Source organism: Pinus tabuliformis, chromosome X, assembly GCF_031772625.1.
Source record: "Pinus tabuliformis cultivar Carrire ecotype Pingquan chromosome X, CPIR1, whole genome shotgun sequence".
NCBI lineage: Eukaryota > Viridiplantae > Streptophyta > Pinopsida > Pinales > Pinaceae > Pinus > Pinus tabuliformis.
The window spans coordinates 1469274477-1469289658 of NC_142308.1; positions in this window are offsets into that span (position 1 = coordinate 1469274477).

Here is a 15182-nt window from a genome sequence, read left to right on the forward strand (position 1 = left end):
GACAAAATCTTTTCACAAAGAGCAAAGAGCACACTCTAAATGCACTTTCCTAAATCAAGCCAATCAGACTGTCTATATGCAAATGCACATGCATGTATTTGTTTTCGACTTTCTTAGTATATGGATGCTAAAAAGAAAGTTGATGCACAAATCTGAATTTCTTTTCAAGCAACAAATATCAACAACCTTCTTTTCGAAATAAAAAAATGGAGACGATTACAACACCTTACAATTTTGAACTGAATACTTGTTCTTGACACTAGAAAATTACAAATTCAGACCAAAAGCAATAGTAACAGGATAATTGACCATCAACAGCAATCAAACTTTTTCCTACAATCGAAATCGACACTTGCGACAGATTCAAATCAAAGGACGACAGTATGACTATGCTACTTTTGCAAAGGAGAACTGTAAATGACTCAACAAACACACAAAAACATCTACAGTTCTTTTGTACAAAGGAGGCGGAATAATAGCAAGGAAAAGGGGTTTCAAACAGACATATATTGATCACAGGCAGCAAGATTCAGGAATAGAACTGGAAAGAATGAATCACAGAAGCCACAACTACACAGAGCTAGTCTGATCAGCGCACCTGTAACACAGAGAATCTGAAATGCAGCGCAGGTTGTCCACTCGGGAAGTGCGCTGAAATTTAGAATCTCTGAACAGTACCTGCGCTGGGCCAGAAATGAGACTCAGTTTGGGTTTCGGGTCACAGTTTGCAGTTCAGTTCTTGGGTTTTGGCCGAGTAAAAAGCAATCAGTAATGCAACAATCAGGGGTAGATCTAAGGAGGATCTAAGAGCTATCACAAGGGAAATCAGATAGTTTGTGAATCAGTTGTTTAAATCATAAACAGATCTGGTAGATGGATTGAAGTAGCAGTTATCTACTTTTCATTTGTTATGGCAAATGCAGTTCGAATGCTACTTGTAAGTTTATGAAACAAACAACAAATAATGATAAACAAACAAACTAATTAGTTCCCCAGCGGAGTCGCCATTTTGTTATAGGGAAAAGTGTCTATTTAGAACTGCTCTATCCCACTAAGGTGTGACTGCTACCTTAGAAACAAACATAGAAAAACTACTTTTGTTTTTCCTTTATGAATTATAGATAGAGAGGAACAGAAAGACCAACCTTTGTCTTGCACTAATCCTTCAATTCGATCCATCTCCTCTTTGATAGTCCTCAGCTACCTACTCCCTTGCACGCCCAGCCTCACAAAGTACCTGTAAGATCACAGAAGCATAGCACTATACAAAGACATGGATCTATAATTGTAAACAATCTAGGATCAGATGTAAATTGACCATACAAATGTAACAAGCATCAATGATACAAAAGCATGGAGGAAAACTCAAATAGCTTTTATTGATAAACAAGAAAAGATCCAGGAGGAGTTACAACCAGTTGTTCCGACCCAGCATCAACCTCCCAGCAAAGAAGCCCCTCTTCACCTCAAACAAAGCTTAGATCACCCAACAATCTGATGTTTGTCTCTAGAAACCAACAGCAATTCCTTACAATATGCAAAATTCCAGCCTCTGGATCTCTGGGATGAGGGATCCATATATAGATATCTATAAGGGGGATAATTCAGCTTGTGATTTGATTAGTGTGTTCTCTCTGACAGTTCTTGCTTCCACTTGGAGACTAAGGGCCTCTTACTCATCCTTGGTCGAATTCAATGAGGCAAGTGTCACAGGAGAAGATTCTGGAAGCTTCCATTGCCTCTCCACCTCGCGGAATGACACTGCCATTTGTCATTTCTTGCCCATCGCACCCCACAGAAGGGACTTTTGAAATGCAACGTACCCTCACAGTGTATTTAGGTGAGATGCAACGCACTTAGCCAGTGGAGTAGCTGCAATGATCCTGTTTTGACCAATTCTGAGTAGTTTGTCATGGAGAACTTCTGGGAGAAGCTGTAATCTGTTGACCTTGTTCCTTTAGGGGTTAGAACAACACTTTTAGGGACTTAGGAGCCCTTGGTTTATCGACATTTCATGCTTGGGGTTGTAGGGCACAAAAATGTCTATAACAAGGGGTACTATCATGCGGAGCGATTTCTTCTCAAATATCATCTTTTGCTTATTTAGGTTGATTGCCTCGTTCATATTAGTAGCCCAATCAATTCCAAGGAGTGAAACATAGGGGTTGTTTTCATCCACAATTTCTATTTATTCAAAGTGAACCAGTGCGCTCGCACCTTCAATATCCACAGTCACCCCTTGCAGCCACCCCATGGCGATGATATTCTACTGATTCACCATCCTTAGCTGAATCAAAGACCACTGTAGCACGGGTCTCCCCATTCGTTCCCTTGTTTGCTTCGGTAGGACGTTCGCATCTGACCCCAGGTCCAAAATAACCTGATTCATTTCATACTCTCCTATCTGTGCAATTAGCCTCATCTCTTGTCCCGTCCTTGTTTTATGCTTACCTATCTTTCGTACTATGTGTGGCTCGGCCGGAGTGTTTCCGGCACATCTATTTATGAGCTCCTGTAAGCCCTTCATAACCTTGCTATCGCGCAGTAGCTTCATGCAGGTCTCCATGAAGGTTGTAAGCATAGAAGGGTCCATCTCCTAATTAGGTTTATCCTTGCTCCCTAAGGTGAAGGCCTTAGCGAAGCTCTTCTTTGCCTCCATGAATGTTTCACGTGCATGCTCCAAATCGAACTCAGTCTCCTTCGCTGGAGCTTTGTGAACCCATGTGTTGTCCTCGCATTGTTTGCCCTTATCATCTCACGTTGTTATTCCACTTCAGAGAACTATATTTACGTTCCGATCCTCTTCGTGCGGCTCAGACCTCATCATTTGCAGGTTCTAAGTCGGCTAGGGTGGTAGCACCCCTTTGTCATGTATCCTTGCTATCGGCATAGGACAGTGTTTTGTTTCATGATTAAACAAATTGCAATACTTGCATGATGAATGTGTAGGGTTAGTGCAATCGCAAGCATAGTGTCCTAGTCCTTCGTAATTGTAGCAGATCAACTATCCTTGACCTCTTCTAGGTCCTCCTCCGCCTCAGCCTCGTCCATGCCCCTAAAAGCCTTTCCATGCCATCCCCACGCTCTAGTCGGGGGGTCACATTTTTGCCTGAACCCTATAGGCGGGAGTTCTATCCATCATTATTTCATAGCTTCTGCAATTACGATCATCATGCCCTACCAACCTACAGAAGTTGCAGAACAGTTGTTGTGGAGTATGTACAAACTTTTGCAGCAAATGATACTTATCTATGGCATGTTTTCTTGCTACCTGACATATAGCGCACCACAATGCAGGCCCCACGCTTGGTCCTGCCTAAGCTTTCGGCCTCAAAGGCATTGGCCCTCCTCCTGAATGTAGTTCGCAAAGACCGGGCAATGGTATTTTTCATGCCCCTAACCCTTGCATTTCAGGCACCATACCTCTTCACACACCTCTGGTTGAACTGTTCTGTCTTGCTTCAAACTTTGCATCTCAAGGAAAATATTTTTCAACAGCGCATGGATCTATTGAACCCCTAGATTCAGATCTTACATCGGTGTTTCATGCAATCTCATTGCAATCTCCATGATCTCTACCTGAGTCATTATCTTCTATTGTGACGGCACAACCCTTAGGTGTGGTAGGAGCGAATCCACGAACCATTCGTGGTGTTGTCCGTTTGTTAGGTTCATATTAGCCTCCCATATTTTACACTTCAACCTCTGATCTAGTTCCCAAGGGGTCTCGCCTGGTTGCATCGCGATTTCCTTGAACCCCAAAATCCACTGTGCCTCAGATTTAGGCCTACTGAATTCTTTTTTCAGCATGGTCTGGATGTCTGCCACTCCAGCATTTGTGTTATCATTAGAGTACTTTATGTACCAAGTTAGTGCGCGATCTTGGAGAGCACTAACCAGCGTTGCCTTCTTCATGTAATCATCTATAACTCCCTGAGCTTCCCATACATCTTTCATGACGAACCAGAACTGGTCTGGGTCCTCATTCCCCAAGCCTTTTAACAAAGGCAGCTTTACTGAATTTTCCATACTGAACTGCGGTGGTGGTGTAGGTGGTACGGGTGAAGTCGTAGGTGATGGTGGTGAAGTTGGGGGTGGTGTGGGTGGAGGTGGAAGTCACAGGAATCCTTGTCTTATTAATTGAATAACACTTCGCAGAGAAGCTTGCGCTACTCCCTCTTCGTCACCTCGTGGAGGTGAAATTAATGGACTATATTCAGGACCCTTTCTCCCTTCGTTCCTGTAAGTTTTTCTGCTTCGCGTAGCCCCGAACATCAAGGTAGCTTCATAACCCACTTTTCGCACAATAACATTTTAATCCAGGTATTCAAAGATTTCAAGAAATTACCTTGCGGTCCTTTGAAAAAACGTCTCTCCACCTCACTGTAGCTGACTGAGGTATCGACCGCGAATTCAGTTACAAATCCTCCTATGACATGATCGATCCAATGATCAACAACACAGGTAATCTTATCCTCAGATGCTTCCAATCTCTGTACTAGCTCTGGGGTCTAAACAATAGGACCGTCAAGTCTCCACCTTCTTGGCTATCTGCTAGCTTCATGATCCACTCATATATCTCAACCAGAAAGGAATAGAAAAAGATCTCATGTATTCTGTATATAGGTACCTATCCAGCCATTGTTCCTTTTTCAATCGCGAGCTTCTGTTCTCCCGTGTTGCGAATTCGTGGATATTCCTTTCCAACTCCAATCTCTTTTTTAGTTGGATTCCAATGATACGACATCACACATCTCTTATGTAGATTCTGGTCCTGGTGTTGGGCCATGAATACGACCACTTTGTAACACTTATTTCATCCATTTTTACTCTTCTCTATTATATCATCTATTATAATTTATCATTTAAATCCATTTTATAAATGATTTATGCTCTCAGGGATGAATATTATTTATTCTCTTTTATTTCTAATAAATTGATGATTATGCATGATTTTATCAATGATAGTTTTAATAAATTAGTTGTAACATTATTCACCATTTTTAGCCTCCAAGATAATTTCCAGATTAAAGATTTGATAATTAAAAGTGTCAACTCAGAAATTCGCTGGAATAAGAAGTGACGGTTTTGCGATTGAGATTCTGAGCAAATGGAGCAGAATCTGGAAAATTCGGAACATGGGTTTTGTCCAGAACGGGCCCAATTAATTTTACGGAAGAACGGTTTTCCCAAATTCAGCTTGTACTGAGAGAAACGCAGGGTTCTTTGAACATGATTTTCTCAGATTTGTTGTTGCGGCTGTCCTCCAAATCTCAGCTGCAAAGCCAAATTCGTCTTGCTCTTGTTGAAAGTTGGATAGAAATATATCTTCTTGTTTATCAATTGGTTGGAAACAATCTAATTTTGTAATAGAAATCATGTTGTACTTATCTTGATTGTAACTTCTCTCTGATCTCTCTTTATTTAAATCACAACAGAGATCAGACAGGGGGGCATTTCAGGGTGATTTCAGGGTGATTTCAGAGGGATTCGAATGATGGAATTGAGGATGAATTAGAGATTCAGAATTGAGGATGGCAGAGAGAATGGATAATGGCTGAGAGATTGAGAGATTTCTTGTTGTAATCCACTGTAACTCTGCTTTGATATTTTAATATAAATCTAGTTGCCATTTCATCTTTGATCCTGGAGTAACCCAGCAGCATCCGCTGGCGGCTAAGGGCCCAGCCTCTGGTGGAGTACGCTGCTGCTGTATTATATCTTTATGCTTCATGTGTGGTTTGATCTCTTTTCTTTTACTCTGTTCAGTAATCTGACGCACTTTACCATTTTACATATCGGCTCTGTTATACTTGATTGAATATTATTGTTACTTACAACAGGGAATGCTATGCATCACATTATTGTTTATTTTGGCAAATCATATAGCATTGTTGTTCCTTACAGATTACAAGTTAACTGCGCTGTATATTCCTGAATTGGTACTAACGTATGATTTATTCTTAAATCATGACTGATGTTTATTCGGAAGTGCCGTTCTATTATTTCATGGCCGTGATTCATGCATATTGTATCGAAGCTCAGATTACTGTCCCTTTTAATGATAAGTGTGTTGCGTGCTTGATTTGGATTGTTGTACATTCATATTTGATTGCTGTTCCATTTACTGCTGTTCCATTTTAGACTTGTTGTTCCATTTCCTATTTGTTGTTCCATTTTACTTTATGCCGTTCCATTTACTTGCATTTGTTGTTTTGGTGTGAGAGAAGGTCTAAGGCTGTAGTGAGCCTCAGCAGTCGCTGCCTAGCTCCCAGACCTATGGTCCATGCTCTAATTTCCTTTCCATCAGTTTCTAGAGGGATGGGTTATCGCTTCCGAACCTTCGACTGATGCAATGCTTGGTGTGATTTAGCCTTTTGAAGTAGTTAAGTTGTAGACATGCACCCATTTACTTTGTTGTTCATTTCTATTGATTAATTGTACTAGTTTGCTTTTAAAGAGTTTTTCTAGTTTACTTTGAATGGCAGCTTTAGTTCAAGTTCGATTTCCTTTTGATTGCTTTAAAGCAGGACTGTCAACTGTAGAGAACATTGGTTATTGCTTCCTCGTTCCCAGATTGATTGTCTTGTTCCAATTTTATTTCAATTGCATCAATTTCCAGAGGAATGAGTTATTGCTACTGTATCTTCGATTGATGGTTGTTTGAGTGAATGATTTAGTTTAGAACATTTCAGTTTCTTGTTGCTCCAATTAGATTTTGTTTCCAGCTTTCATTTACTTTTACATTTTAAGCACTATACTACAAAACATTACTCTTGAGTAAATAGCCACCTCAGACTGAGTACACTCTTGAAATAAAAAGTCGTCCCTGGGTTGATAATTAATGTGAAGGTAATTAGGAGTTAAAAAGACACCTTTTTATCGCTCCACATTTTGGCGCCGTTGCCGGGGAGAGTGTAGCCATTTCTAAAGAGTAGTGTGAATCTGATGAGTGCCTATTAGGGAAGAGTTGGATCTTAAAAACGGAAGGTAAGAACCTGCGTACGGAGCATGTAAAAGCCCTGCTCCACTGTCCGCTTTCCTAACAGATTTGTTGTTGCTTTCTTGTATAGAAATAGATGTTTGAATTTTTGTGTGAATGACTAGGAAAAAAATAGAAATTTTGAAAAATAAATCACATAATTTCACTCAAGTGGTGATGTAAGCACCACCCATTTCACTAACTAATTGACAGGAACATTGGAAGGAGGAGCTTCGAAGGAACACATGAAGAACATCTTCTGTTATGGTAAGAAACTGCCCAACATTTTTTGAATTTCCTGCTCAACTAATTCCACACCTTCACCGCAATAAACCAGTACAACATGCTTACAGTGTTGAACTGCCAAATTTACCCACCCTTCCCACCCATTCTATCTCACATGCGCTATCAAAGAAAATTTACAATGAGATTCAGAATGTTTTAAATTCAAAAATTGTAGAAGCTATGGAAGAAAATGAGGTTTCTTGTAGGTTGCACCAACAAACCATTTTAAAAGCTCAAGAACTTCATGGTATGATGGGAAATCAAGAAAGTAACGGATATATTTAAGATTGGTTTCACTCCATCACGTGTTTGCATCATCACTCCATACTTCAAAAAATTTTGAAACCGTCTTTTCAAGGGAAGTTGGCTTCTCATACCGTAATTTTTATCAACATGCATTTTTCGAATTTGGGTATGTGCATACATGAGGCCTTATTTCTAACATGGTTCCACTAGAAATACTCTTATACATAAACATATTCAATTCTCAAAGAAGAGTAGGATAGTGGAGAAAATAAAATAAATAAAGAAATAAAACAAACACATTTTTTTTATTTTTGTAAAACTAGTTGTTTCTTTTGTTGCAACACGCTATCGAAATCAACATCGGTGATAAATATTTCAATCTATTTGTGTATGTAGATTAATCATAATAGAAATAATAAGTTCTACAAACACTTATTTTCATTTTTATCACCAATTTGAAAAAATGCTTGAATATCATTTTTTTGGCTTGCGGGCTTGATGAACTTTCTGGAAAAACAGTCGGGACAGTCATGTTTTGAGGGACCAAAAGTGAAAATTTTTAAAACCTGTTTCTACCCTAGGTAGCCCTTGATTTCTACTTTCTAACCCAATTTGAACCACTCAATTTGGATTTGAAACGAAAAAGTTAGAACCAAAACATTGACAGGGTGTCTAGTGGGCAGCTCAGGAACAGAGTTGGGACAGTCAGTTTTCGGAGGCCTAAATGTTTGAATTTTTAAAACCTGTTTCTATGGTAGATTCCCCTATGAATCTAGTTTACAATGCAATTGGAATCACTCATTTTCGATATCGTATGGGGAAGTTATGATTAAAATATTGACTGTCTATCGTAAATCAGCACCCTTAAAACTATGTCTTTCTGGTTGTTCCTTACAGTAGTTGACCTATCAATTCTTCTTCTCTTCAAAACCTGTTTCTATTGGAAATAAATAAATGAATCTACTTTCATTTCCAATTTGAATCATTTGAATCCGACATCAAACGAAGAATCTATGCTTGAAATATCAATCATTGGTCTAGATTGGGTAATCGAAAATGACTCTATTATGCAGGTTGTTCTAAACAAATTTGACATATCATAGCATTGAATTTTTAAAACCTATTTCTACTGGAGATAACCCTTTGAATTAGCTCTCATTTTGCTTTGGAATCACTCAATTTCGACGAAAAAAAAAGAAGTTGTGATTAAAACACTGCAGGTTAGCATGATTGGCCACTGCTCTCCCGCAGGTAACAAATAAGTTTTACTTTGTTATTTTCTCCATGGATTTGTTCTACAGAGTAACTACCTATTAGTTTTTTTGCATAATTCTTGGATTAGGGGAGCCGTGCACCTCTCTTTCTCCATGATTTAATGTTTTATTGCAGGTAGACACTCGTTTTTTGCAGGTCCTAGGAGAAAAAGAACGTCAATTTATGGACGAGTGATTTTTGAAACAAATTTTAATAAAACAAAGGAATTTCATCCAACTCATTACCCAATGGATTCATAATAGAAAAAATGAAGAATTGATTTTGATTTGAAGATTCATGTCATGTCTTTGCTGCCAAAACATTTTTCGAATAAATCATTTTTTTTGACATCACATCATAGCTGTTGTAACTTAATCTATTTATTTACATACTGTTTTTTGTTGTTTCTTTTCTAATTTTTCTTATATTTTGTATTTCAGGTGTTGCTTCACTCAAAGTATAACTCATCCTCAGCATCAATGCCGTGAACAGCTAATCTGTTTTTTTTGCATGTTTGCATTTTATGATTGTCCATTTTGTTGTTCTTTTTTCACGTTTTGCTGTTCCTTTTCGAAATGGAACAACACTTCTGCACTTTCACGTTTTGCTGTTCCTTTTCGAAATGGAACAGCACTTCTGCACTTTCACGTTTTGTTGTTCCTTTTCGAAATGGAACAACACTTCTGCACTTTCACGTTTTGTTGTTCCTTTTCGAAATGGAACAACACTTCTACACTTTCACGTTTTGCTGTTCCTTTTCGAAATGGAACAACACTTCTGCACTTTCACATTTTGTTGTTCCTTTTCGAAATGGAACAGCACTTCTGCACTTTCACGTTTTGTTGTTCCTTTTCGAAATGGAACAGCACTTCTGCACTTTCACGTTTTGCTGTTCCTTTTCGAAATGGAACAACACTTCTGCACTTTCACCTTTGCTGTTCCTTTTCGAAATGGGACAACACTTCTGCACTTTCACGTTTTGTTGTTCCTTTTCGAAATGGAACAACACTTCTGCACTTTCACGTTTTGTTGTTCCTTTTCGAAATGGAACAACACTTCTGCACTTTCACGTTTTGCTGTTCCTTTTCGAAATGGAACAGCACTTCTGCACTTTCACGTTTTGCTTTTCCTTTTCGAAATGGAACAGCACTTCTGCACTTTCACGTTTTGCTTTTCCTTTTCGAAATGGAACAACACTTCTGCACTTTCATGTTTTGTTGTTCCTTTTCGAATGGAACAACACTTCTGCACTTTCACGTTTTGTTGTTCCTTTTTGAAATGGAACAGCACTTCTGCGCTTTCACGTTTTGCTGTTCCTTTCGAATGGAACAACACTTCTGCACTTTCACGTTTTGTTGTTCCTTTTCGAAATAGAACACCACTTCTGCACTTTCACGTTTTGCTGTTCCTTTTCGAATGGAACAGCACTTCTGTACTTTCACATTTTGCTGTTCCTTTTCGAAAGGGACAACACTTCAACACTTTTGATTTTTGTTGTTCCTTTTTCAAAGGAACAGCACTTGCGTTTTTGCTGTTCCTTTTCCAAAGGAACGACACTTTTGATTTTTGTTGTTCCTTTTCCAAAGGAACGACACTTGCGTTTTTGCTATTCCTTTTCTAAAGGAACGGCACTTTTAGTTTTTGCTATTCCTTTTTCCAAAGGAACGACATTTGCATTTTCACACTTTTTTTGGGTGTATTTTTGTTTTTTTTTTGTGCATTTCCTTTGTTGTTCCCTACAAGGAACACCACTTTTTGAGTGTTTTTGCTGTTCATTCAAAAGAGACACTTTGGGAATATTTTTGAGAGCAACCCTTTTCTTCCTCTTGTGAGATTATTCCTAATTCATCCCAACCACATTTTACTGATTCCCTTTTATGGCATGAAGTACACTATTTTTATGAGGACAAGAATTATGGATTCTTTTGAAGCGAGTTAATATCATTCACGTTATGATCTTTAACAGGACAGCTCCTTGATGATAGATTTTTTTCAAAAGGGACACAATTATTTATATACTACTTTACTGCATTATTTTCTGTTGAACATGATATTGATTGATCATCTTAATACCATGCTGGTTCCATCATCCCTGGTTATAATCTTCTCTGTCTGTAATAAATGAGATTATGGGTATATTTTTTTCTATTGACATCTTCAACTTCTTCCGCCATCCCTGCTCTTAAGGAGTACTGAGCCTCCCTCTTTTTTTTTTATCATAAAAATGTGTAATAATAACAAAATTTTGTTCGCAGATGGAGGATAGGGGGTCTCATTACGAGCAAGCCTACCATGTTCATAAGGCTGTAACAAAGTGACATTCCCATTATGGCCACCACACCAGGGTTATGATCCATTGGATAGCCAAATTATCCATGGAAGAGGAGGTATCATCACGAGCCGGCCTGATCACTTTTGCTACATCATAGTGAATGGTAGTGTGGTTATCTGGTTACCATGTCAGCACATTGATCTCTTCTGTAGAACAACACTGAAACTCTCTAGTTATAAATTGAGGATTCTTGGCTCACATGGGTTAAAAAGCAACCCTGTCGAGGCTATGGACGCCTGCTGGCAGCAGCGGCTCTGCTTATGGTATTGAAGTTATATCTTATCATCAATTATTATTATAATACCCTTTTCTTATTTTTTCTTTTTATCAGAGAAGTTATTTCCTTAACTTTTTCCCTGTTTTGAACCTTTATGCATGAGAAATTGTTTTCAGATCAATCACATCATTTTCAGCTAGAATACCATTAGCAAAGCATCTTTTTAGCATATTGTTGTCCTTTTTCGTTTTGCATAAACTATCATCAATCCAAAGCGTCCTATCTCTCATTCATAACTATCTTTACACACTTTGCTCTCATTATAATCATAACTCTCGTTGTCCTATCATTGATATGTGTACTCTGCTTCATTTACTGATATATTGTTCATTCCTGTGTCTTGCCGTCAGCATAACCCCTCTCATACGCTTTATGGTCATGGCATTCCTTTTTCAATTGGAGGGGGGAATGTATGCATTATGGAATTGCATGCGATATGATTACTACACTCTGCCATAACTTGTTGATTTGACAAAAGTTTTTCTGACTGAAAGTTTTGCCTGCATCTTATCTATTTCTATTCAAAACTAACACTATGGATTCAAGAACATTGTATGCAAAATAATGCTTTGTTTACAGGAAAACAACAAGTATGGAGAATTCTATTCGCAGCATGACCACACTATTGCAACTAACAGAAAAGGCTCGAGCAACTCGCGAACGTGAACAATTATTCAGACATGATGTGCTTGCCTAGATTCCACCTTTTTTGCCTACATCAGCTTCAACAAATGCCAGTACCTATATGTCATTCCACATTTTTCTTTTGGAGGTAAAACTTAAGGTAAAATTGCATAATTTTCTGATTTATTACAAATTTAGGAGAATTTCATAAAAATCCATTTTGAGCATTATTTATCATCCTTCACTCCACATCTGTACCACTTCCAATTTTTCAGCGGCATATCATCTTTCAGTTTGGGGGAGTGTTTCTTTCATTCATTTCTTTCTTATAACCACGTCATTCATATTTTTTATCATCCATTGCTATTCTTATTCATTCTCAACACCTCCCTTATTCCATGTTGTTTTACACCAAGCATAGAATCCAACAGATAGTAGCTACCACCTCTATTTGTTTTCTAGCATCGCATGAGGGCATGCTAATTTTTCAAAGAGGGGGAGGAATTGCTACGCATGATGGATGTTTTCTATTTTCTTTTTCATTTAAGGCATACAATTTCAGTGTAGAAATTGATTTCCATAATCTTTTTAAAACTATGAACTCAATTCTTGTGATCTCTAGGAAACACGGACATACTATTAAAATACACATACCTAGATAATTTCGAGATAAATTGGTTCATAAAATTTTGGAAATCATGCACTCTCACCTACAGCCATTTTGTTTATATCTCATGATCCGTGCATCAAAACGATCTGATTTTTGGATCATAAAGGCATTCATATATTATAAATTTACTAGCCAAATTTCAACAAAAGCTGGTTTGTAGTTTTTGAGAAAATGGTTAATGAAGTTTGTTGTTACTTATATCATATTTTGTTGCAACTTCATATATACATATAATTGAATGTCAATGTAAAAATTGTTATGCCTTCATCAAGATTACTAAAAGTGAATATTCATTAATTAAGGAAGAATTCATTTGTTCTATCCATTTCATGAGCTGAGATGAACATATTTTTTATCGCTTGGTTAACACATGGGTTTTTGTCTTTGGGTTCCATGAAGACATGCAATATATTCAGTTTTCGTTGCATGAGGACATGCAACATATTGAGTGTGGGGTATGTTGGGCCATGAATACGACCACTTTGTAACACTTATTTCATCCATTTTTACTCTTCTCTATTATATCATCTATTATAATTTATCATTTAAATCCATTTTATAAATGATTTATGTTCTCATAGATGAATATTATTTATTCTCTTTTATTTCTAATAAATTGATGATTATGCATGATTTTATCAATGATAGTTTTAATAAATCAGTTGTAACATTATTCACCATTTTTAGCCTCCAAGATAATTTCCAGATTAAAGATTTGATAATTAAAAGTGCCAACTCAGAAATTCGCTGGAATAAGAAGTGACGGTTTTGTGGTTGAGATTCTGAGCAAATGGAGCAGAATATGGAAAATCCGAAACATGGGTTTTGTCCAGAACGGGCCCAATTAATTTTAGTAAAGAACGGTTTGCCCAAATTCGGCTTGTACTGAGAAAAACACAGGGTTCTTTGAACACGATTTTCTCAGATTTGTTGTTGCGGCCGTCCTCCAAATCTCAGCTGCAAAGCCAAATTCATCTTGCTCTTGTTGAAAGCTGGATAGAAATATATCTTCTTGTTTATCAATTGGTTGGAAACAATCTAATTTTGTAATAGAAATCATGTTGTACTTATCTTGATTGTAACTGCTCTCTGATCTCTCTTTATTTAAATCACAACAGAGATCAGAGAGGGGGGGATTTCAGGGTGATTTCAGGGTGATTTCAGAGGGATTCGAATGATGGAATTGAGGATGAATTAGAGATTCAGAATTGAGGATGGCAGAGAGAATGGATAATGGCTGAGAGATTGAGAGATTTCTTGTTGTAATCCACTGTAACTCTGCTTTGATATTTTAATATAAATCTAGTTTCCATTTCATCTTTGATCCTGGAGTAACCCAGCAGCATCCGCCGGCGGCTAAGGGCCCAGCCTCTGGTGGAGTACGCTGCTGCTGTATTATATCTTTATGCTTCATGTGTGGTTTGATCTCTTTTCTTTTACTCTGTTCAGTAATCTGACACACTTTACCATTTTACATATCGGCTCTGTTATACTTGATTGAATATTATTGTTACTTACAACAGGGAATGCTATGCATCACATTATTGTTTATTTTGGCAAATCATATAGCATTGTTGTTCCTTACAGATTACAAGTTAACTGCGCTGTATATTCCTGAATTGGTACTAACGTATGATTTATTCTTAAATCATGACTGGTGTTTATTCGGAAGTGCCGCTCTATTATTTCATGGCCGTGATTCATGCATATTGTATCGAAGCTCAGATTACTGTCCCTTTTAATGATAAGTGTGTTGCGTGCTTGATTTGGATTGTTGTACATTCATATTTGATTGCTGTTCCATTTACTGTTGTTCCATTTTAGACTTGCTGTTCCATTTCCTAATTGCTGTTCATTTTACTTTATGTCGTTCCATTTACTTGCATTTGCTGTTTTGGTGTGAGAGAAGGTCTAAGGCTGTAGTGAGCCTCAGCAGTCGCTGCCTAGCTCCCAGACCTATGGTCCATGCTCTAATTTCCTTTCCATCAGTTTCTAGAGGGATGGGTTATCGCTTCCGAACCTTCGACTGATGCAATGCTTGGTGTGATTTAGCCTTTTGAAGTAGTTAAGTTGTAGACATGCACCCATTTACTTTGTTGTTCATTTCTATTGATTAATTGCACTAGTTTGCTTTTAAAGAGTTTTCCTAGTTTACTTTGAATCGCAGCTTTAGTTCAAGTTCGGTTTCCTTTTGATTGCTTTAAAGCAGGACTGTCAACTGTAGAGAACATTGGTTATTGCTTCCTCATTCCCAGATTGATTGTCTTGTTCCAGTTTGTTTTCAATTGCATCAATTTCCAGAGGAATGAGTTATTGCTACTGTATCCTCGATTGATGGTTGTTTGAGTGAATGATTTAGTTTAGAACATTTCAGTTTCTTGTTGCTCCAATTAGATTTTGTTTCCAGCTTTCATTTACTTTTGCATTTTAAGCACTATACTACAAAACGTTGCTCTTGAGTAAATAGCCGCCTCAGACTGAGTACACTCTTGAAATAAAAAGTCGTCCCTGG